General features: G+C 39.8%; 1 pseudogene; it reads left to right on the top strand.

Annotated features, from left to right (window-relative positions):
* Window positions 1-25,773, top strand: part of LOC120065908 — a 102,714-nt pseudogene that overhangs the window by 20,390 nt on the left and 56,551 nt on the right.

Here is a 25,773-nt window from a genome sequence, read left to right as displayed (position 1 = left end):
CTAATTCCAGCTGTGTAGCCATGTTTGTTGACATACAATGCATTCTGGGTTTCACGTAATCGTCTGTTTGACCAAAGACGTTATAACAAAAGGAGGTGAGTAAGAGTTCACTCATTTTTTGAGGACTTCCGGAAATGAAGGGTGGGATGTGAACGACAGTGATTGACACACCCCTTCAACATGCATACTATAAACAGACCAAACTCATCTTGTCTTTTATTATCTTCGGTTTCTGTGAGGAACAAATGCATGGCTGCGCGCTGAAACTAATCGTCGGATTACTTTCGATTTCAAAAGTGTTTTACCTAATTATTTCGATCAATGGTGAGCTCACCCGTGATGTGATTAATTATACATAATAATTGCTATTAGCTAATTCATATTGTAGTTTATGTCAGCCGAGAGTTAGAAAATATTACTGCTTGTGTTGGGTCAATCTTTCCTCAGTTAGCGCTTGGACAAATGTAGCCTACATTTTTCCGGTTAGGATGATTGTGTTATGCTATATATACTTCTGTGAATATCTGAACATTGCATTCCAAAATAAACTGCTCACATTCTGGACATAACTTTGTAAGGACTGTGTTTGTGTAAATAGTTTCTGAAAAAAGTGTGGCCAGCTCAAACGCTGATTGTTGCGTCATTCGAAACTGGCCGTTCTAAACGAGCGTTCTAAATGAGTGTTCTAATCACACGGGTGTGATCGTACGCTTCAGGGACCACTGTAGAACGATCACACCCGTGTGATGGTACGTGTGAAAGGGTTAATGCAATCGCTGAATTACATTTTTAAAATTAACGTTGCTGCGCAATACAGGGTCCGATAACGCAAGGCTACATTGCAAGTAATGGCGTTTTATGCATTTGACTATTTTCAACAGAACAACAATTTATCAGCATAAATAGTTCTTACTATTAGCTGAGCTTCCATCAGAATCTTGGGCAAGGTGTCCTTTCTCCAGAACCATCGTCTTTTGGTCGAAAGATGTCCTCTTGTCCTGTCGAAATGGCCACTAACGTTCGGCATGTACCGGAAAAGTGTCCAACTCTTGAAAGTGCGTCACAAAGAAATGCCAGAAAATCGCAATAAACTGATATAAATTGCTATAAGTCGGTTTAAATTAACTACCTTATGATGTCTTTAACACCTATAACGAATAAAAACATGACCGGGGATATAGAACTGGCTAAACCAAAGCTTGGAAGGAGGCCAGTCCGACGTCCATTCTGCGTCGAGCGCAAGGTTGAAAAGAAAGGTACTTCCGCTCCAGGGTCTAATATAAGGTCCCAGATTGCGCAATCGACTCCATTCAAATTGTCACCACTTACTGACATCTAGAGGAAGGCGTATGCAGTGTTTGTAGCCCCACAGCGTTCACAGGGACTTATAAACTGACCTGGGAACAGGGACCTCGATTTCAGAAATCTCACTCCCTGGCAGGAAATGTGCTGCAGAAGGAGTTCTGTTTCACTCAGAGACATAATTCAAACGGTTTTAGAAACTAGAGAGTGTTTTCTATCCAATAGTAATAATAATATGCATATTGTACGAGCAAGAATTGAGTACGAGGCAGTTTAATTTGGAGACCAATTTTTCCAAGATCGAAATAGCACCCCCCATAGGCTCAAGAGGTTTTAAACAATGCCACTTAATATAATGTATATGTATATACTGTACTCTATATCATCTACTGCATCTTGCCATCTTTATGTAATACATGTATCACTAGCCACTTTAAACTATGCCACTTTTATGTTTACATACCCTACATTACTCATCTCATATGTATATACTGTACTCGATACCATCTACTGCATCTTGCCTATGCTGTTCTTTACCATCACTCATTCATATATCTTTATGTACATATTCTTTATCCCTTTACACTTGTGTGTATAAGGTAGTAGTTGTGGAATTGATGGGTTAGATTACTCGTTGGTTATTACTGCATTGTCGGAACTAGAAGCACACACATTTCGCTACACTCGCATTAACATCTGCTAACCATGTGTATGTGACAAATAAAATTTGATTTGATTTGATGTGATGTGATTTTGATCATATTGTTCGTCTATATTAGGAAGCAGAGGCAGTGCTTCCTTTCTAACCATAGTTTATTTTTCATGTATATATGTATGTATGTATGATGTAGCCAGAAATGACCTAATGATCAGGCTGTTACAGCATTCCTTAGAAATTGACTTTCTATACTACGGTCTCTTGCCTATTTTTCATGTATCTTTAATTTCGTATCCCAGTTATTAGCTTAAGTCTTTGATGACATTCTAAGTGGTCTGTCTGTTGCTTGTGTCCTGCAGGTGAGGCGGTGGCAGCTGGCTCCCTGTTAAATCGAGACAGACAAGGCTGTGGTTACACTGGAGTCCAACGATGATGGTGTCCTGGCCAAAATACTGGTGAGTGAACAGTGTGGGTGCGCGTGTGGCAGCTCTTTGGGCTTCCCACCTCTATAATTGGCAGAACATCACTGATGAGGTGTGCTTCATGACAACTATCTCTCTCTCTCTCTCTTACTGTTTCTCTGCCTCTGTTTAATGTGGAAACATTAATGGTTTTAACAAAGATGGACAGATCGACTGTCTCTCATTAACACTGTGCCACATGTTTGTCCCTCCAAACAGTGTGATGAAAGCAGTTTATCGTCTGCTGTCAGATCGATCTGGCAGAGATGGAAAACACCTCCTATTACATCCTAACGAGAGAGAGGATGTTGATGGCAACTCAGTGTGGTACTGCTACGGCTGGAAAACACTCCCTCCTTTCCTCCATCCTCTTCATTATCAGAGCTAAATGATCCAGCAGCCATAATTACTTATTTGTTGCCCTTTCTAAGTGGAACCCAACATTCATCAACTAGTTAGGTGACCCGGATTATACACACGCACATACTGTACCCATGCCTGTCTTAAAGCTGATGTCATTGTCCCCTCCAGGCAGTCATCCGTCCAGTGAGTGTCACATCATTCAGAGCAGTGTCCTACTGGCAATTAGCAGTGTAAACCAGGCCGCTTAGCACAGCGCAGCATGCCCATATTGTTTTAGCGGTTCAGGTGTTGTCTATGAGTGTACCCTAAATAAAGAGCGGATGGAGCTGGTCTACTCTACCACATGCATATTGGAATTACTTAGATCTTCCAATAGGATGGACTGGACCACGTTATCACTAACAGCAGGGGAAGTGATCTCTCTCATTTATGTACTTTCAATTATTATAATAGGTCTCTCCCTCGCTCATGGCTATAAGGGATCCAGTTTTTGTCAATTTAACGTCAGATTTGACATTTCGTAGCAGGTTAGGAGAACTTAAGCAGTAGGTTATTTCACCTTTATTTAATCAGGTAGGCCAGTTCAGAACAAGTTCTCATTTACAACTGCGACCTGGCCAAGATAAAGCAAAGCAGTGGGACAAAAACAACACAGTTACACATGGGATAAACAAACGTAGGAGGTTAGGAGAACTGAAGCAGCAGGTTAGGAAAACTGAAGCAGCAGGTTAGGAAAACTGAAGCAGCAGGTTAGGAGAACTTAAGCAGCAGGTTAGTAGAACTTAAGCAGCAGGTTAGTAGAACTTAAGCAGCAGGTTAGTAGAACTTAAGCAGCAGGTTAGTAGAACTTAAGCAGCAGGTTAGGAAAACTTAAGCAGCAGGTTAGGAAAACTTAAGCAGCAGGTTAGGAAGACTTAAGCAGCAGGTTAGGAAGACTTAAGCAGCAGGTTAGGAAGACTTAAGCAGCAGGTTAGGAAAACTTAAGCAGCAGGTTAGGAAAACTTAAGCAGCACGTTAGGAAAACTTAAGCAGCAGGTTAGGAGAACTTAAGCAGCAGGTTAGGAGAACTTAAGCAGCAGGTTAGGAAAACTTAAGCAGCAGGTTAGGAAAACTTAAGCAGCAGGTTAGGAAAACTTAAGCAGCAGGTTAGGAGAACTTAAGCAGCAGGTTAGGAAAACTTAAGCAGCAGGTTAGGAGAACTTAAGCAGCAGGTTAGGAGAACTTAAGCAGCAGGTTAGGAGAACTTAAGCAGCAGGTTAGGAGAACTTAAGCAGCAGGTTAGGAAAACTTAAGCAGCAGGTTAGGAGAACTTAAGCAGCAGGTTAGGAGAACTTAAGCAGCAGGTTAGGAGAACTTAAGCAGCAGGTTAGGAAAACTTAAGCAGCAGGTTAGGAAAACTTAAGCAGCAGGTTAGGAAAACTTAAGCAGCAGGTTAGGAGAACTTAAGCAGCAGGTTAGGAGAACTTAAGCAGCAGGTTAGGAGAACTTAAGCAGCAGGTTAGGAAAACTTAAGCAGCAGGTTAGGAGAACTTAAGCAGCAGGTTAGGAGAACTTAAGCAGCAGGTTAGGAGAACTTAAGCAGCAGGTTAGGAGAACTTAAGCAGCAGGTTAGGAGAACTTAAGCAGCAGGTTAGGAGAACTTAAGCAGCAGGTTAGGAAAACTTAAGCAGCAGGTTAGGGAAAGGGTTATCGTTGTAGGTTTGTGTTTTTTAGCCCTTGCTCTATTCCTGTATTGCTCATTCTCTCTCACTCTCATTTTGTATTTTTTATTGCTTTCTCTTTCTCTTAATCTCCCCACTCTCTCCCTCCTTCCGATCCATGTCTCAGCTGGGGATGAGGTCATTTCCATGGCAACGGTCTAGGAGTTGGGGGTAGGGGCTTAGGAGGACTGGGAGCTGGCAGAAAGAGAGAGAGGCAGTGAATTAGATAAGCCCCCCCAGGCTCAGACAGTATCCAGATCAACACCCCACTCCACTCCTGAAAATCCCACCCCTGAACAACACACCCCAGGCCCAACCTCTAGTGGGTGTGTTGGAGAGGAAGCATACCAGTCTCTTGGTGTGTGTGTGTGAGGGATGTGTTTCTTGGCTGTGTTGGGCAGGGACAGTATGGTCTCTGCTCTGTGTAGGTCATATCAGAGATTAGCCCACAGTGAGTGTAGTATGGTGGTCTCTAAGTATGTACCCACTAGGATTCTAATTTAGCAGCCAGTTTAATGTGCAGCCTGTGGGGATAGGGCAGGGTATGGGCTAGTCAGGTTGCCTGCAGAGCTCCACTGGGGTTATTTATGAGGGTCAGGCCTTGCTGCATCCTTCAACCTAGCTCCTCTGGCTCCACAGGCTAAATATCTGGTGCCTCATTTATCAATATTGTGTGGAAACTATTCTAAAATACTACTTTCAAACAGAATTTAGGATGTTTGTACGTATAGAAAAAGTGTGATATATCAAACAGTCTTACAGGCGTCATATGCACACTAGTAGGAGATAACCAATCATAAATATACATGTTCTCAGCATCAGTGCTTGTGCACGGCCTTGGCTATTTGAATTTTGTAAACGCTCCTAATTAACCATATATAGTCAATTATCCTTTTAAAGCCCACGGGGAAGACACATTGCCATGAAATAAAACTGCACAACCAAGAAAAGTGAAGAAAAAAATATAGTTTTCTGATACTGAAATAGAGGTGCTTGTGTCAGACATTGAGTAAAACCAAAATATCATATTTGGCTCGCTCAGTTGTGGCTTGACCTGTAAAAATAAAAACATAGTTACGAAGAGAACCATTAGGACAATTCAAGTTGCTATAGCAATGGCAAATATTATACACTTAAAATGAATAGGCAACACTCACCAATAAGCTATCCATCCTCAACAGCTCCCTCCCGTAGGCGTATAGGCCAACATTGCAGTTCTGCAGAATGAACGAGTCATGCATGCCACCAAATCAGCTGCACATTAATTAAGAGTGGAGGCCTTTTCTGTTCACATATTTGAACTTGTTTTGGGATGGTACTTTTATGGCGATGTGGGTGCTGTTGTCTATTGATCCGTTTGTATTTGGGAACCCATTGATGGAAAAGAAACGCCTGTTGACGTCAACCTGTTGTGCGATAGTGTATGAAATTGTATGTTAGTTTGTTTCGCTGATGATTCCATCCAAAACATTGGTTTATTGAGGGCTGTGAGACATGTTCACAATGGAAATAAAATACAATCCAAAAACGATTTTAATTATTACTCTCACAATTTCACACATTTTCAAAATATATTTTCCACATTCTACACTTGACAAACAGTTCCCTTATTCCACCACTTGTCTTACGCATGGCCATGGCTGTGCATAAATTTACACACACTCTCAAGCATATCAATACATCTAGCACTTTGCCACGCATGGTTTACGTACAGATTTGTGCCTACACATGATTGATAAATGAGACCCCAGGAGAGAGGGATGTTACTCATAGAGGAAGTGGGATACGCACCAACACCGATTACAGAACCGCTACCCCACCCTCTACCCTGACCGTATGGCTTCAATATGAAAATCTAATCATGATGCAATCAATCACACCAATACACACACACTGGCAAAAACACAACTAGTATTACTGTGAACCTACAATATGCATGAACACACAAAATGCTGATATGGCACATGTAGCGATCCCCCACACATTGATTGATGGGTGGATGAAGGGCGGGTAGGGGGGCCTGGTTTGGAGATGGATTGATACTGTGGACAGAATGTATGTCAACATTTAGCCATTGAGATTACCAGTGGCAAGATGGATAGATTAATAAATGGAGGTAGGTGTGAATGGAAGAAGGAAAGGCTAGATGAAGATATCTGACATGGTCCACAGGTCTTACATGACAACAACCATCATGTAATGTATCACTCTCTGCTTCCTCCCCTTATCCCTACACACTTTGTCAGGACGCTGTTATTTTAGGATAGATTCATCTTAATTGACTGGACTTCATCCAGGAGGAAGGTTGTTGGCTATGACACCCACATTCATACTACACACACATCACAACTGCTGCTACCAGATTCGTAATATACTGATCAATTTATACACTTGCCCCCATCCCCCTCCCCCAATACACTGCCTTTTAGTTTATGTTCGTATTCTTATATTTAGTTTTTTTCTTATTGTTGTTGCATTGTCGAGAAGGAACATGCAAGTAAGCATTCCTTTGAACGATGTATACCATGCATATCCCGTAAATACGACTAATAAAACTTGAAACTTGATGTCTCAACTGACAACTTCCCTGCACTAACTGGCCAAAGCCTAATGGAGCCCATCATTTGAGACATAGCTATTGTGTTGAGTGATCCCAATGATGGTTTCATTGGGCTACTTCTTTCCCCTCTTTGAGCTGGTGAGAATGTGACCCACAGGGTAAAACAAAAAAGGACAATTTTACAATATAGCCTACAGCTATTCCCTCTCTGTCAGTGTAAGTCATGTGCACATTAGAATTGGCCTTTAAAGCTTGGCCCAAAAGGAATGACTAACATTGATTCCCATTAATCCCACCTCCCACCTTTGATCCTGTTACAGCTTTTCCCTCCTGGTTGTCTAATCTTTGTGCTGTACTCAGGGGAGAGACCGAGACAGATGGATCAGTGGCTCAGTGACTAGCCAGTTCCTGTGTACGCTATTGTGTGTACCATTTTAAAGGGTCAATCTGCAGTTGCTACATACATTTTTTGACTAATTAATTAACTTCTTACGACTGAGATTGGCTGAGATCCCGTTAACGGGATCGACTTGACAACAGCCAGTGAAAGTGCAGGGCGCCAAATTCAAACAACAGAAATCTCATAATTAAAATTCCTCAAACATGCAAGTATTTTACACCATTCTAAAGATAAACTTGTTGTTAATCCCACCACAGTGTCCAATTTCAAAAAGGCTTTACGACAAAAGCACACCATCTGATTATGTTAGGTCAGTACCTAGTCACAGAAAAACACAGCCATTTTTCCAGCCAAAGAGAGGAGTCACAAAAAACAGAAATAGAGATAAAATTAATCACTAACCTTTGATGATCTTCATCAGATGACACTCATAGGACTTCATGTTACACAATACGTGTATGTTTTGTTCGATAAAGTTCATATTTGTATCCAAAAATCTTAGTTTACATTGGCGCATTACGTTCAGTAATGTTTTGCCTCCAAAACATCCGGTGATTTTGCAGAGAGCCACATCAATTTACAGAAATACTCATAATAAACATTGATAAAAGATACAAGTGTTATACACAGAACTTTAGATAAACTTCTCCTTAACTTCTCTGGGATAGGTGGCAGCATTTTCACTTTTGGATGAATAGCGTGCCCAGAGTAAACTGCCTGCTACTCAGTCCCAGATGCTAATATATGCATATTATTAGTAGTATTGGATAGAAAACACTCTGACGTTTCTAAAACTGTTTGAATGATGTCTGTGAGTTTAACAGAACTCATATGGCAGGCAAACACCTGAGAAAGAATCCAACCCGGAAGTGGGAAATCTGAGGTTTGTAGTTTTTGAACTCAGCCCCTATTGAATACACAGTGGGATATTGGTCATGTTGCACTTCCTACGGCTTCCACTAGATGTCAACAGTCTTTAGAAACTTGTTTGAGGCTTCTACTCTAAAGGAGGGGCTCATAAGAGCTCTTTGAGTGAGTGGTCTGGCAGAGTGCCAGAGACTCAGTCTCGCGCGCTCACGTGAAAAGGTAGCTACGTTCCACTTCATTTCTGAAGACAAAGGAATTGTCCGGTTGGAACATTATTGAAGATTTATGTTATAAACATCCTAAAGATTGATTCTAAACATCGTTTGACATGTTGCTACGGACTGTAACGGAACTTTTTTTGACTTTACGTCTGCTCCTAGTGAACGCGCGTCATGAATGTGGATTACTGGACTGAACGCGCTAACAAAAGGAGCTATTTTGACATAAACAATGGACATTATCGAACAAAACAAACATGTATTGTGGACCTGGGATTCCTGGGAGTGCATTCTGATGAAGATCATCAAAGGTAAGTGAATATTTATTATGCTATTCTGACATCTGTTGACTCCAACATGGCGGATATCTGTTTGGCTTGATTTGGGCTCTGAGCGCCGTACTCAGATTATTGCTTTTTCGGTGAAGTTTTTTAAAAATCTGACCCAGCGGTTGCATTAAGGAGAAGTGTATCTATAATTCCGTGCATAATACTTGTATTTTCATCAACATTTATTATCAGCATTTCTGTAAATTGATGTGGCTCTCTGCAAAATCACTGGATGTTTTGGAACTACTGAACGTAACGCACCAATGTAAACTCAGATTTTTGATATAAATATGAACTTTACCGAACAAAACATACATGTATTGTGAAACATGAAGTCCTATGAGTGTCATCTGATGAAGATCATCAAAGGTTAGTGATTCATTTTATCTATATTTCTGCTTTTTGTGACTCCGCTCTTTGGTTGGAAAATGGCTGAATGCTTTCTGTGACTAGTTGCTGACCTAACATAATGATATGTTCTGCTTTCGCCGAAAAGCGTTTTTGAAATCGGACACTGTGGTTGGATTAACTTCTCTAGGATAGGGGGTAGCATTTTCACGTTTGGATGAAAAGCATACCCAAATTCAACTACCTCAGAAGATAAGATATGCATATTGTTAGTAGATTTCGATAGAAAACACTCTGAAGTTTCTAAAACTGTTTGAATCATGTCTGTGAGTATAATATAACTTATTTAATAGGCGAAACCCTGAGGACAAACCATTCAGATTATTTTTTTTTGAGGTCACTCTCTTTTCAATGAGATTTCGAAGGGACCTGCTTGCAGTTCCTACCGCTTCCACTGGATGTCAACAGTCTTGAGAAATTGGTTGAGGTTATTCCTTTGTGTAAAGAAGAAGTACGGCCATCTTGAACGAGAGTCACATTAAGTGTCCTGTTAGATAGAGGCGCGTGACCAGAAAGCTGGCGATAGTTGGTTTTAATCCTGTATTGAACACAGATCATCCCGTCTTCAATTTTATCGATTATTAACATTAAAAAATACCTAAAGTTGTATTACAAAAGTAGTTTGAATTATTTTGGCAAAGTTTACAGGTAACCTTTGAGATATTTTGTAGTCACGTTTGAGCAATTTGGAAGCGGTGTTTTTCTGGATCAATCGCGCCAAATAAATTGACATTTTGGATATATATCGACGGAATTAATCGAACAAAAGGACCATTTGTGATGTTTATGGGACATATTGGAGTGCCAACAACAGAAGCTCGTCAAAGGTAAGGCATGAATTATATTTTTATTTCTGTGTTTTGTGTCGCGCCTGCAGGGTTGAAATATGCTTCTCTGTCTTTGTTTACTATTGTGCTATCCTCAGATAATAGCATAGTTTGCTTTCGCCGAAAGCTTATTTGAATTCTGACATGTTGGCTGTATTCACAACCAGTGTAGCTTTAATTTGGTAACTTTCATGTGTGATTTAATGAAAGTTAGATTTTTATAGTAACTTTCATAGTAATTAATTTGAATTTGGCTCTCTGCATTTTCTCTGGCTTTTTGCCAAGTGAGACAGTAGCGTCCCGCCTAAACTCAGGTTTTTGGATATAAATATGAACTTTACCGAACAAAAGATACATGTATTGTGTTACATTAAGTCCTATGAGTGTCATCTGATGAAGATCATCAAAGGTTAGTGATTCATTTTATCTTTATTTCTGCTTTTTGTTACTCCTCTCTTTGGCTGGAAAAATGGCTGTGTTTTTCTGTGGCTATGTACTGACCTAACATAATCGTTTGGTGTGCTTTCGCCGTAAATCCTTTTTGAAATCAGACAGGTTGGCTGGATTCACAACAAATGTAGCTTTAATTTGGTGTCTTTCATGTGTGATTTCATGATAGTTAGATTTTTATAGTAATATATTTGCATTTGGCGCTCTTCATTTTTACTGGCTTTTGGCCAAGTGGGACGTTAGCGTCCCACATATCCTAGAGAGGTTAACGAGAATTGTATCTTTAAAATGGTGTAAAATACTTCTATATTTGAGGAATTTTAATTATGGGATTTCTATTATTTTGAATTTGGCGCCCCGCAGTTTCACTGGCTGTTGAGAGGTGGGACGCTCACGTCCCGAATGGTCCCAGAGAGGTTAATGCAACCGCCGTGTCAGATTTCAAAAAAACTTTATGGAAAAAGCACACAATACAATAATCTGAGCACGGCGCTCAGACACAAAAACAAGCCATACAGTTACCCGCCATGTTGTGGAGTCAACAGAAGTCAGAAATAGCATTATAAATATTCACTTACCTTTGGAGATCTTCATCAGAATGCACTCCCAGGAATCCCAGTTCAACAATAAATGTTTGTTTTGTTCGATAAAGTCCATCATTTATGTCCAAATACCTCCTTTTTGTTCACGGGTTTAGTTCAAAAATGCAAATTCATGACGCGCAGGCCAGACGAAAAGTAAAAAAAATTCCATTATAGTTCGTAGAAACATGTCAAACGATGTATAGAATCAATCTTTAGGATGTTTTTAACATAAATCTTCAATAATGTTTCAACCGGAGAATTCCTTTGTCTTTAGAAACAAAAAGGAACACAGCTACCTCTCACGGGGGCGTGCCTGAGTGAGCTCATGGCACTCTGCCAGACATCTGGTTGAAACAGCTCTCATTCCCTCATCCTTCACAGTAGAAGCCTGAAACAAGGTTCTAAAGACTGTTGACATCTAGTGGAAGCCTTAGGGAGTGCAATATGACCCCATAGACACTGTATATTGGATAGGCAAACCTACAAACATCAGATTTCCCACTTCCTGGTTGGATTTTTTGTTAGTTTTCTGCCTGCCATATGAGTTATGTTATACTCACAGACACCATTCAAACAGTTTTAGAAACTTCAGAGTGTTTTCTATCCAAATATACTAATATTATGGATATCTTAGCTTCTGGGCCTGAGTAGCAGGCAGTTTACTCTGGGCACCTTATTCATCCAAGCTACTCAATACTGCCCCCAGCCACAATAAGTTCATGTACTCATTGATTCTTGAAGAATATAACTATAAATGCCTAATGTATTTCGTTCAACTGTCTTACCCCAAATAAAAACTTGTTTTACTTCAGTGTTTATAAACAGAGTAAATGCAAACACACTGTATAGCCACAAACATGGTTAACCTTTTCCCCTGTGAGTTCCAAATATCTCTAATGGTCACCCCAGTGTGAGTTTCTTTATGCGTGAGATGTCAGAATGCACTCACTGTTCCAAAATGTGATTGTTAGGCAACAGGACAGTTAACCCGCGCTGCCCTCAAACCAAGACCCACACTGCCTGCTAATTATCTATAGGCTATATTTCAACTTGGAAATTAATTTCTAACAACAGTTTGAATTGAGATGTGCGCCGCCTCCTCATTAATTTACAAAGAAGTAGCCCATTTCACTGTTGCAGACAATTTGTTTGAGGCTTTACTGAACCTGACAAACTTCTCTCATCGATGAGAGCCCAAGCACCTCCCAGTGTTTCCCCAGATCCAGTATTCAGACTGTGTAACATGCCGTATGTACAGTGCCTCGGAAAGTATTCAGACCCCTTTTTCCACATTTTGTTACGTTATTGCCGTATTCTAAAGTAGTATTAAAAACCAAAAAAAATTTATCATTCTACACACAATACCCGTAATGACAAAGCAAAAACTGGTTTGAATTTTTTTTCTTCTAATTTATCAAACATTTAAATCACATTTACATAAGTATTCAGATCCTTTACTCAGTACTTCATTGAAGCATCTTTGGCAGTGATAACAGCATTGAGTCTTCTTGGGTATGAGTTTCTTGGGGAGTTTCTCATATTTTCTCTGCAGATCCTCTCAAGCTCTGTCAGGTGGGATAGGGAGCGTTACTGCACAGCTATTTTCAGGTCTCTCCAGAGATGTTTGATCAGGTTCAAGTCCAGGTTATGGCTGGGCTGCTCAAGGACATTCAGAGACTTGTTCTGAAGCCACATTGTCTTGGCAGTGAGCTTAGGGTCGTTGTCCTGTTGGAAGGTGAACCTTCGGCCCCAGTCTGAGGTCCTGAGCGCTCTGGAGCAGGTTTTCATCAAAGATCTCTCTGTACTTTGCTCTGATCATCTTTGACTTGATCCTGACTAGTCTCCCAGTCCCTGCCGCTGAAATACATCCCCACAGCATGATGCTGACACCACCATGCTTCACCGTAGGGATGGTGCCAGGTTTCCTCCAGACGTGACACTTTGCATTCAGGCCAGAGTTCAATCTTCGTTTCATCGGACCAGAGAATCTTGTTTCTCATGGTCTGAGAGTCTTTAGATGCCTTTTGGCAAACTCCAAGCAGGCTGTCATGTGAATTACTAAGGAGTGACTTCAGCCTGATTGGTGGAGTGCTACAGAGATGGTTGTCCTTCTGGAAGGTTCTCCCATCTCCACAGAGGAACTCTAGAGCTTTGTCAGAGAGACCATCGTGTTCTTGGTCACCTCACTGACCAAGGCCCTTATCCCCCGATTGCTCAGTTTGGCCAGCGGACAGCTCTAGGAAGAGTCTTGGTAATTTCAAACGTCTTCCGTTTAAGAATGATGGAGGCCGCTGTGTTCTTGGGGACCTTCAATGCTGCAGAAATGTTTTGGTACCCTTCCCCAGATATGTCTTTCGACACAATCCTGTCTCAGAGCTCTACAGACAGTTCCTTCATCCTCTTGGCTTGGTTTTTGCTCTGACATGCATTGTCAACTGTGGGACCTTTTTATATAGACGTGTGCCTTTCCAAATCATGTCCAACACACCTACTCATTCAAGGGTTTTAATACAATTTTACTATTTTCTACATTGTAGGGAGATCTAGTAACTCCCTCCCCATGTATTTCAACATCTAATAACTCCCTCCCCATGTATTTTAACATCTAGTAACTCCCTCCCCATGCATTTCAACATTTCGTAACTCCCTCCCCATGCATTTCGACACCTAGTACAAGCCTAAAGGGAGAATCAGAGCAGCCAGTGATCGAAAGGTAAGTAAGACTGGAGGCTCTATTTTCGGCTGGTGCTAAGGAGGCGCAAGTGTCAAATGTTAGTTTGCAATTTTATCATGCAAAAACTGGTGCACTGGCATTTCCAGCCCTAACGACGGGTTCGGCAATTTAACTGACTAACATCAGCTCGCTTGCACTGAGGTGGGAGGGGTATTTGAGGTGTGTCCTTAAAAACAAGTGCAAAAGTGACAATTTCATGCACCGCTAATGGGAAGTTCAGACCTACAAAAAGCAGGTTGCGATCTGGGAGGGCTCTTGGTAAACGTATATATATATATTTTTTTGTACATATTCTATTCTCATTTATTGATTAATCATCTATTAACTTTTTTATTTACTTTTACATTTGCAAAGTATTTTACTCTTTTTTATGTTTAATCTATCTGTACTTTCTTGGAACTTAAAGGGCATAAATGAACGGAGGAGTAAAAAACGTACTAGTTGTTTTGTTATTGTGATTAGGAAAGGAGTAGATTTTGCCATGCTCCAGGAAACTCATATAATGATATAAGCAAAATAGAAAACAACAACTTTAAGGTGGCTGCCTTTTCTTCTGCTAATAATAAATCAAAAGGGGTAATTGTTCTATTTCGCCGTAATCTCAAGTTTTATAAATTAGACCAAGGGAATGATCAAGAAGGAAGGATTGCCTATGTGTAAGGCATTTTCTCTAGGAAAAAAGTTTTTATTTCTGCATATGCCCCTAATACTTACGATTATTTGTTTATTTTATCCTAAATACTTTTTGGAATATCTGATTCCAGTCTTGGGTGGTGATATAAATACAAAAACTCTGACAAACACCCGACAATGGATAAATCTAACAAATTGGGTAGTGCACCATCAGCCAACATAGCATTGCGAAATATGGTCTCTGATGTTGCGCTAGCAGATGTATGGAGAGTGCATAATCCACTATTTACTGCAATTATCTCTCTGTTACATAAAAAAATGTAAAGACCCAACTCTGTTCAAGTCAGAGGCCTTTCTCCCTCATCAACACTGACATAAAACTGTATACGACAAACGCCATGAAACCATTTTACCCAAACTCGTTCATCCTGATCAAACAGGTTGCGAAAACATAGATTGGCGTCAGACAATCTGAGACGACATTTTTAAAACATTACAATACTTTTACAGATTTCACAAAACACTGTACCCTCAGGCCCCTACTCCACCTCAACCACATATCTACAGTACTAAATCCATGTGTATGTATAGTATGTGTGTGTGTATGCATGTGTCTGTGCCAATGCTTGTGTTGCTTCACAGTCCTCGCTGTTCCATAAGGTGTTTATTTTATTTTACTTGATGTGGAATAGAGTTCCATATAGTCATGGCTCTATGTAGTACTGTGTGCCTCCCATAGTCTGTTCTGGGGGACTGTGAACTTGGGGACTGTGAAGAGACCTCTTGTGGCATGTCTTGTGGGGTATGCCTGGGTGTCCGGGCTGTGTGCCAGTAGTTTAGACAGACATTTCGGTGCATTCAACATGTCAATACCTCTCATAAATAAAAGTAGTGATGAAGTCAATCTCTCCTCCACTTTCAGCGAGGAGAGACTGACATGCATATTATTAATATTAGCTCTCTGTGTACATCCAAGGGCCAGCCGTGCTGCCCTGTTCTGAGCCAATTGCAATTTTCCTAACTCCTTTTTCGTGGCACCTGTGCACACGACTGAACAGTAGTCAAGGTGCGACAAAAATAGGGCCTGTAGGACCTGCCTTGTTGATAGTGTTGTTAAGAAGGCAGAGCACCGCTTTATTATAGACAGACTTCTCCCCATCTTAGCTACTACTGCATCAATATGTTTTGACTATGACCATTTACAATCTAGTGTTACTCCAAGCAGTTTAGTCCTCTCAACCTGCTCAATTTCCACATTATTTATTACAAGATTTAGTTGAGGTTTAGGGTTTAGTGAGTGTTTTGTTCCAAATACAGGGCTTTTAGTTTTAGAAATATTTAGGGCTAACTTATTCCTTGCCACCCACTCTGAACCTAACTGCAGCTCTTTGTTGAGTGTTCCAGTCATTTCAGTCACTGTAGTAGCTGACGTGGATAGTGTTGAGTCATCCATATACATAGAAACTCTGGCTTTACTCAAAGTCAGTGGCATGTCGTTAGTAAACAATTTAAAAAGCAAGGGGCCTAAACAGCTATCCTGGGGAATTCCTGATTCTAACTGGATTATATTTGATTGGCGACCATTAAAGAACACCCTTTGTGTTCTGTTAGACAAGTAACTATTTATCCACATTATAGCAGGGGGGTGTAAAGCCATAGCACATGTTTTTCCAGCAGCAGACTATGATCAATAAATGTCAAAAGCTGCACTGAAGTTTAACAAGACAGCCACCACAATCATTTTATTATCAATTTCCCTCAACTAATCACCAGTCATTTGTGTAAGTGCTGTGCTTGTTGAGTGTCCTTCCTTACAAGCATGCTGATATTCTGTTGTCAATGTGTTTACTGTAAAATAGCATTGTATCTGGTCAAACACAATTGCTTTGGCAGCAACTAATGGGGAGCCATAATAAATAGAAATGGACCGTAAAGGAAATCACTGTACAAACTATCATCAGCGTGCCCTTAACCTCTCTGGGATATGTGGGACGCTTGCGTCCCACTTGGCCAATAGCCAGGGAAAATGTAGAGTGCCAAATAAAAAAAAAAAAATGATATAAAATCAAACTTCATTAATTCACACATATAAGATACCAAATTAAAGCTACACTCGTTGTGAATCCAGCCAACATGTCAGATTTCAAAAAGGCTTTTCGGGGAAAGCATAAGATGCTATTATCTGATGATAGCACAACAGTAAACAAAGAGAGTGTAGCATATTTCAACCCTGCAGGCTCAACACAAAGCGCAGAAATAAAATATAAATCATGCCTTACCTTTGACCAATTTCTTTTGTTGGCACTCCAATATGTCCCATAAACATCACAAATGGTGCTTTTGTTCGATTAATTCCGTCCATATATGTCCAAAATGTCCATTTATTTGGCGCGTTTGATCCAGAAAAAAACAGCTTCCAATTTGCGCAACGTCACTACAAAATATCTCAAAAATTACCTCTGAACTTTGCCAAAACATTTCAAACTACTTTTGTAATACAACTTAAGGTATTTGTAAACGTTAATAATCGATCAAATTGAAGACGGGTCTATCTGTTTTCAATACAGGAGGTCAACAAACTAACGCTACTTTTCTAGTCTTGCGCAACTCTCAAACAGTACACATAACGTTACACTGATTCCAGATGGCCATTGCCATCTGGACAAAGGAATAACCTCAACCTATTTCCAAAGACTGGTGACATCCAGTGGAAGTGGTAGGAACTGCAAACAGGTTGATTGGAAATCTAGTATCCCTATGAAATCCCATTGAACAGACGGTGACCTCAAAAAAAATTCTGAATGGTTAGTCCTCAGGGTTTTGCCTGCTACATAAGTTCTGTGATACTCACAGACATGATTCAAACAGTTTTAGAAACTTCAGAGTGTTTTCTATCCAAATTGACTAATAATATGCATATCTTATATTCTGGGGATGAGTAGAAGGAAGTTGAAATTGGGCACGCTATTTATCCAAAGGTGAAAATGCTGCCCCCTATCCTAGAGAAGTTAAGGAGATCACAAATATTATGGACAAAAGAGACAAGACTAACAAAGGAAATACACAAACTTATCCTACAGGCAGATAGCAATAAAAACAGAACTACAGAGATATAAAACAAGTTGGTGGAAAAACTAAAAGAACTGGAGGAACTTATTCAAGAACGATCTAATTTGATATTACAAAAATTATGTAACCTGGATGGAATATGGAGAAAAATGCACCACATTCTTCCTGAATCTCCAACACAGGAACGCTACCTAAAATAATTAGCAAAAACCCGTTACTAAAGATGGAGTCATCCATGATTCTCAGAATGAGGAAGCTAAACATTTTAACCTTTGTTTTGTCTTAAGGGTCAAAAATGACCCGCCACTATGTTTAACAGCAGAGAACTACCAAAAAAAAAAAAATGTAACTTGAAATTTGATGATTTTCTGAGAGTGACCCCAACATTAGAAAATGTGAAACATCGCATTTGCTCATATTTCCATGAAAGCTGTACACCACCAGGGTACAAAGATTGTCAAAGGGTCATTTTTGACCCTGAAGTTATAAATAATTTACACACCACAAAAACCATGAAGACACACACATACAATGAGAAATTGAGATTGTGTGCTACTGATTAAACTCAGCCCGCAGCTCCTGAAGAGGAAGATCATCATGGTTGGCACAGTTAGAAAGAACAAGCCTGAGCTCCCCCCCTGCACGCCACGCAACAAGGGGGAGAGAGGCCTCATCAAAGTTTGCCTTCACCCCCACCACCACTCTAGTTTCTTACCTCCCAAAGTGGAACAAGAGTGTGGTCCTCCTGAGCACACTGCATAAAACGGCTGAGATCAGTGATTGTGAGGACAGGAAGCCAGCCATCATCCTGGACTACAACCACAACAAAGGAGTCGTGGACAACCTGGACAAGGTAATTGGAACTTACAACTGCAGGAGGGTGACTTCCCGCTGGCCCCTGTCATCATACAATGCCTTCATGATAAGGAACAAGATCAACCCTACCTGGATGCCTGATAAGCGGAACAAGAGGAGGGTATTTCTGGAGCAGCTAGGAAAGGCACTTGTAACTTCAGACATTCAAAGTGAGCAACTTCCCCACATAGCAGCCTCTGCAGCGCTTGTGAAAGCTGTTCAGGGGGCTGAATCTTGTCCTGATCCACCTGAGGCTGCAGCTGGGGCAGGCAAGAGGAGGATATCCCAATTCTGCCCCCCAAAAAAGGACTGCAAAACCAATACTATGTGCTGCACATGTGAGCAATACAAACTCCATGCACACACACTTGCATACTGTCCTACATGTGCTAATTAGAGTTAATTGATTTATGTTATTCACGTTTTTGTTTTGTATCTATCTTATTCTTATTTATTGTTGTTGTTTATACACCTTGTGGGTGGGGGCAATGGTTAAAAAAAAATGGGAGAAGACTAGTATTTTGTAGTTTAGTTCCTCATTGTACAGTATATACAAATATATCACTATGTTGCCAAAAAAGTTCAAGACTTATTGTTTCCCTTCAAGTAAATGCATTCAATAGTACTTTCTGCACATTTCTGCTACTTTCTTAGGCTACACAAGTGCTATCTCTTGCTAAAAAAATGTATGTTTACACCTATGCAGTACCTTTAGCAATAATAATAATAAAACTCTACTTTAGTAAAGAAAACAATTATGACAGGTGTTATAAAAATGAGTGGTGTCCACTGATTAAATGCAGTCTTTTCTTAATTGTGAAGAGGGAAAACCCAGATATTCACAAAGTTTGTGACGAATGACAGGTTGTTTATTCATGCAAAATAGATTTGAGGTTTAAAATTCAATTAAGCTGCTTTATTATAGGGGTCATTTTTTACCCTTGGGCAATGTTAAGACTACTGTCACGACTTCTACCGAAGTCGTTGCCTCACCGGTCTTCTAGCCATCATCGATCCATTTTTCATTTTCCATTGGTTTTGTCTTGTCTTCCCACACACCTGTTTTCAATTCCATCCATTACCTGTTGTGTATTTAACCCTCTGTTTCCCCTCATGTCTTTGTCAGAGATTGTTTATTGTTGTGTTTATGTGTATAGATGCGCGACGGGTCTTCGTACCCATATTTGTTTATGTTCTTTTCTTATTGAGTGTTATGGAGCATGTTACTGGGACATTCATTAAAAGTCTCCATTTTACACTCCGTTTGACTCTCCTGTGCCTGACTTCCCTGCCACCTATACACGCGACTCTGACAACTACACAAGGGTAAAGCAGATGTTTTATTGTCCGTCTCATCCTCACCCTCTGAATAGGGATTACATTAAGGAATACTTTCCAAATAATATATATATATATATATTTTACATATGCACAAAAAGATCAGTGCGAAGGCCAAATTAGAGGAATAACTTTTTTAGGCTATTAAATCCTTTCATTCTGGAAAAAGGCTTTTTGATATACTGAAAACTCCATTATGAGCTTGTTTTAACTACTCCTATAGAAATGGTACAGTGGTGATCCACTAAAAGTTTTGTGATTATGCTGCGGGATTTAGAGGTAATTTGTGGTTTAGACGATACCCTGCGTCACCACTTCATTGCCCCAGACCAGTACAAGGAAGTTCGAGCACTGATTATGCTTTTGGGTCCTACTGTGTCTCTAACTGACAATGAATGGGCAACATAAACCTAAATAGAAACTGATAATTGTGCACGACTTCAGTATTACTTACTAAAACTGTTTTACTCTAAGGTTTTTATTATTTAATTTTGTTAGGATTATTTTGCTCTTACTGTAGTACTGTAGTACTATGTTCAATGCTCCTCTCCCAGTTTCATTAATTAGTTCCTCAATTGCAAATATGGAACAAACTACAGTTAACAACCTTTCTGCAATTCCTAGATTATTGTCCAATCACCGTATTGCGAATACTACTCACATGCAGAGAGGTATTGTTAGTAGTAATCTTGTCCCCATAAAATTGAGCTCTGTCAATAGCTCGAAAATGGTTTATTGCTCATCCAGTGCAGCTTCAGGTGCTACCTTGGATACTCCATCTGATATGAATTCCCGTAGCAATGGTATTGGAATAATTCATTTGAATGCTAGAAGCCTGATCCAAAAGTTGGACTTTATTGAAATTTTGGTCTCACAATCAAACGTTGACGTTCTGATTGTATCTGAATCGTGGCTGTGTGATTCTGTGCCAGATTCAGATGTTCAGTTGATTGGATACAATATTTATAGAACTGATAGAGTTGGTAGAGGTGGTGGTATTGCGATTTATGTTAAATGCTGCTTAAATGTTTCTGTGTCCATATCAACCTCTGTCTCAAAGCAATATGAATGTCTAGTTTTAAACGTGGTACTTGGTAATAATGCTCATTTAACTCTAGCAGGGGTATATCGCCCCCCCTCAGCTCCTCCTTGTACTCTATGCAAATTTTCTGATATACTGTCTAATTATGCAAACTCTGAATTACTGATTTTGGGAGATTTTAACCTGGATTGGCTCTCACCAGTATCCGATAAATTAAAAGGCATTTGTACTGAGCTAAATCTAACTCAGCTGATAACTAAACCAACCCGTCCCAACTTTAAGAACCCAGTAAAATCCACTCTACTAGACATTATTCTAACAAATACCCCCCATAAATACACAGCCAGTGGGGTTTTTGCAAATGATATCAGTGACCACTGCCCTATTGCTTGTATTAGAGATACCAGGCTGAAACACTCTGATCCCTGTATAATCTCTAAGAGAAATTATAAACATTTCTCACAGCAAGCTTTTATCCTTGACTTATATCACTCTGAGCTTTTATCCACTTGCTGCTTTCTGGACCCGGTTTTAGCCCTTGCTTTTTTCTCTTCTATTGTTACCTCTATGTCTGATAAACATGCCCCGCTTAAGAATCACAGAGTAAGAAACCGAACCAGTTCTTGGTTCTCTCCTGAATTGTCAGGTCTTTTCCTGCAAAAGAATCGGGCCTGGGCCTTGGCGAGGAAAACAGGTACTCCAGCTGATTGGCTGTTTTTTAGGCAATTGAGAAATAAATGTACTGCAGCTGTCAAAAAGGCAAAATCAAATTACTTCCTTAATGCTATGACAGATTCTGCAGGAGATCCTGCAAAATTCTGGAAAACCGTTAATTCACTGAAACGGGGGAATTCTGCTGTTTCTCTTCCTAAGCAAATTACCTCAGACTTCTGTATTCTAACTGAAAAAAATGATATTTGTGATGCTTTTAATAAGCATTTCATCTCTGCTGGTTTTTTATTTGAAAGGAAAAGTGGACTTTGTGGTACTGGCCAGTTAGTTGATTTTTCGTCTTGCTTTTCAACCGTTACTCTGAAAAATGGTAACCCTGTTTTTAGTTTCCAGAAAATAACTGAAGCAGAGGTTCTAATTGCCCTGTGTGCCATTGATACTAAGAAATCCTTAGGCGCTGACAATTTAGACCCGTACTTACTTAAGTGTGCTGCACCTATTTTTGCTGGTTCAGTAACACACATTTTTAATCTAACATTAAGCACAGGAAATATCCCTAAGGTGTGGAAAGCAGCTTTTGTTCTGCCATTACATAAGGGAGGTGACGGTAGTGATTTGGATAACTATCGACCCATCTCTAGGCTCCCTTGTCTGGTAAAGATTCTAGAATCTATAGTCAACAAACAGTTACAATCTTTTCTTTCTGCTAACAGTATTCTTAGTACCAATCAATCTGGTTTTAGATCTAAACACAGTACCACATCGGCCACTATGCTTGTTGTAAATGATATTGCAAATGCCTTAGACGATAGAAAGCACTGTGCTGCGTTGTTTGTAGATTTGTCAAAAGCTTTTGACACTGTAGACCATGCTATCCTTTTGAGTAAGCTGTCATCAATAGGACTGGGCACTGATGCCTGCCGATGGTTTTATGACTATCTTAAAGATAGAACTCAAGCCGTCATGGTCGATGGGGTCAAGTCTGACCCCTTACAGTTACTTAAAGGGGTCCCTCAGGGTTCAATAATTGGCCCACTATTGTTCTCACTTTATATAAACAACATTGGTGATGATGTCAGATATTGTAAATTCCATTTATATGCAGATGACACAGTGATGTACTCTATTGCTCCAACAGCGGACCAAGCTTTAATGCAGTTGGAGTCTGATTTTAGGATACTACAGGGGTCTCTTTTACAGCTTAAACTTGTTTTAAACGCTAAGAAAACAAATGTCATGTTTTTTTCTAGGTCTAAACTCTCAGTTAGAAACACGTTTGTAATCACTAGCTTGGATGGTACTCAAATCAATAAGGTCTCTGCATATAAATACTTAGGGGTATGGTTAGATGATAGGCTTTCTTTTAAAAAACATGTTACTGAATTGGGAAAAAAGCTCAAATTCAAGATAGGATTCCTTTACAGAAACAGGGCTTGTCTGTCCTCTGTAAATAGGAAAAAAATTGTGCAGGCTACTTTTATGTCCGTTTTAGATTATGGTGATATTATCTATATGCATGCATCGGCAAACACATTAAAACCACTGGATGCTATTTACCATTGTGCACTCAGGTTTATCACGGGTGATAGTTACAGAACTCATCACTGTATCCTATATCAACATGTGGGTTGGGTCTCTCTATCTGTGAGGCGAGAGCAACATGCTCTCTTGTTTATTTATAAAGCACTTCTTTTAAAACTACCTCCATATATATCATCATTAATTTCCACAAGATGTACTAATTTTAAAACCAGATCACAGATGTGGATTACATTAGAGACTCCTGCGGTCTCCACAGAGTTGGGTAGGACTGCCTTCAGTTCCTTTGCACCTTATTTATGGAACAAACTGCAGATCCAACTTAAGTTAGACATTCTGGTGTCCCTTGCCCATTTTAAAATGTTTATGGAGGATCAATATGATGTTGTCTGTGATTGTTTCTGTTGAATTGTGTATGTTTTGAAATGTTCTTGTCTGTATGTCTAAAACTGTACATGTCAACATGTTTACACAGGGCACAGCCGTAAAAGAGATCCAGGTCTCAGTCTGTTTTCCCTGTTAAAATAAAGATTAAAAAAAAAAAAAAAAAACTGTAGCCCGCTCCCGACTGGTCATGTTGTAGGGTGCCTGAGTGGTGCAACGGTTTAAGACACTGTATAGCAGTGCCAGCTGTGTTGCTACAGATGCTGGTTCAATACCCATGCTGTCCTCTACTGGGAGATTAATGAGATGACTGTAGATTTTGGTTTCTCTCCCGCTAAAAACAGAAATAAATAATTGATTGGCCACAGAGCCGCGGACAGAAGACGGACCTAGCCCATGGGGGAGGGGGGATGGACCCCCACCCCGCCACACTTGGTAGCACAGAGCAACACTTTAAGGGGCATTGCACAAATATTGGCACTGACTAGGGAAACGTTCTCGCTGTTCTTAGTGCCAGTCTGCACGTTCAAACTAAAACAATAACTAAAAATGACATCTTTACGATTCAGTTAATAAAATAATGATAATTTTCTAACAAAACATATGCTATACAATAAATATGTTATGAGACTGTCATCTGATGAAGTTGTTTCTTGGTTAGTGGCTATTTATATCTTTATTTGGTCGAATTTGTGATAGCTACTGATGCAGTAAAAAAATGGTGGAGTAAAAAAAAGTGGTGTCTTTTGCTAACGTGGTTAGCTAATAGATTTACATAGTGTCTTCCCTGTAAAACATTTTAAAAATCAGAAATGATGGCTGGATTCACAAGATGTGTATCTTTCATCTGGTGTCTTGGACTTGTGATTTAATGATATTTAGATGCTAGTATTTACTTGTGACGCTATGCTAGGCTATGCTAGTCAGCTTTTTTACTGACGGGGGTGCTCCCGGATCCGGGTTTGGGAGGAACTAGAAGTTAAAGCGAGACCGCACGGAAATTAATGGTGAATTATGCATTTTACATTTTTCAACAGAACAACGAATTAACAGCATAAATAGTTCTTACTTTTTGATGTGCTTCCATCAGAATCTTGGGAAAGTTGTCCTTTGTCCAAAAGAATCGTTGCTCGGTTGTAGAATGTAGTCTTCAACGTTGCAATTAGCAGTAAACATTAGCCATGTGGGCCAGACATCACCAACTCCCTAGAACGCAACACTAATAAATATCCGAAAATCGCAATATACTGACATAAACTGATATAACTCGGTTTAAAATAACAACATTATGATGTCTTTAACAGCTATATCGAATAAAAACAGAGCCGGATATATCTAAGAGCTATAACCGGAGCTTTCTACTACGACATGCCAAGGTCCTTCCTGCGTCAGAGCGAAGTGAACAAAGACAGGACCCTTCGTTCCCAAGCTATTTATAACCTCTCAGATCTGCCTAGAGACTCCATTTCAAATCTCACTATTCGCTGACATCCAGGGGAAGGCGTATGCAGTGCATCTCAACCAATAGAAGACAGGCAAATTAATAAACTGACCTGGGAACAGCTTGCAGAATTCTGCATTCTCACATCCTCATAGGAAAAATGCTCTAACTCGAGTTCTGTTTTACTCACAGATATAATTCAAACGGTTTTAGAAACTAGAGAGTGTTTTCTATCCAATAGTAATAATAATATGCATATTGTACGAGCAAGAATTGAGTACGAGGCAGTTTAATTTGGGAACGAAATTATTACAAAGTGCAAACAGCACCCCCTATTGAGAAGAAGTTTTAAATATCAAGCACATGATGTACAGGAAAGAAAATTCAGAACAATGTCACATTGCAATGTAGTTAGGTCTTTAGTGCTGTCACATCAACTATGTCATAGACCACAGTAGACCTATGTCACATTAGACCTATGTGCTGGAGCTGAAGAAGAGCGACGTCACACTCACTGTATCCCAGTCTCCCAACTTTTCTGACCGTTTCCGCATGTGATGGCTGAGGGAAAGGTTTCAAGTGTGTATATATGTATATATATATATATATATATATATATATATATATATATATATATATATATACTGCTCAAAAAAATGAAGGGAACACTAAAATAACACATCCTAGATCTGAATGAATTAAATATTCTTTACATAGTTGAATGTGCTGACAACATATTCACACAAAAATTATCAATGGAAATCAAATTTATCAACCCATGGAGGTCTGGATTTGGAGTCACACTCAAAATTAAAGTGGAAAACCACACTACAGGCTGATCCAACTTTGATGTAATGTCCTTAGAACAAGTCAAAATGAGGCTCAGTAGTGTGTGTGGCCTCCACGTGCCTGTATGACCTCCCTACAACGCCTGGGCAT

Source organism: Salvelinus namaycush, chromosome 21 (genome assembly GCF_016432855.1).
Source record: "Salvelinus namaycush isolate Seneca chromosome 21, SaNama_1.0, whole genome shotgun sequence".
Classification (NCBI taxonomy): domain Eukaryota; kingdom Metazoa; phylum Chordata; class Actinopteri; order Salmoniformes; family Salmonidae; genus Salvelinus; species Salvelinus namaycush.
This window is presented reverse-complemented; position numbering and strand designations above follow the sequence as displayed.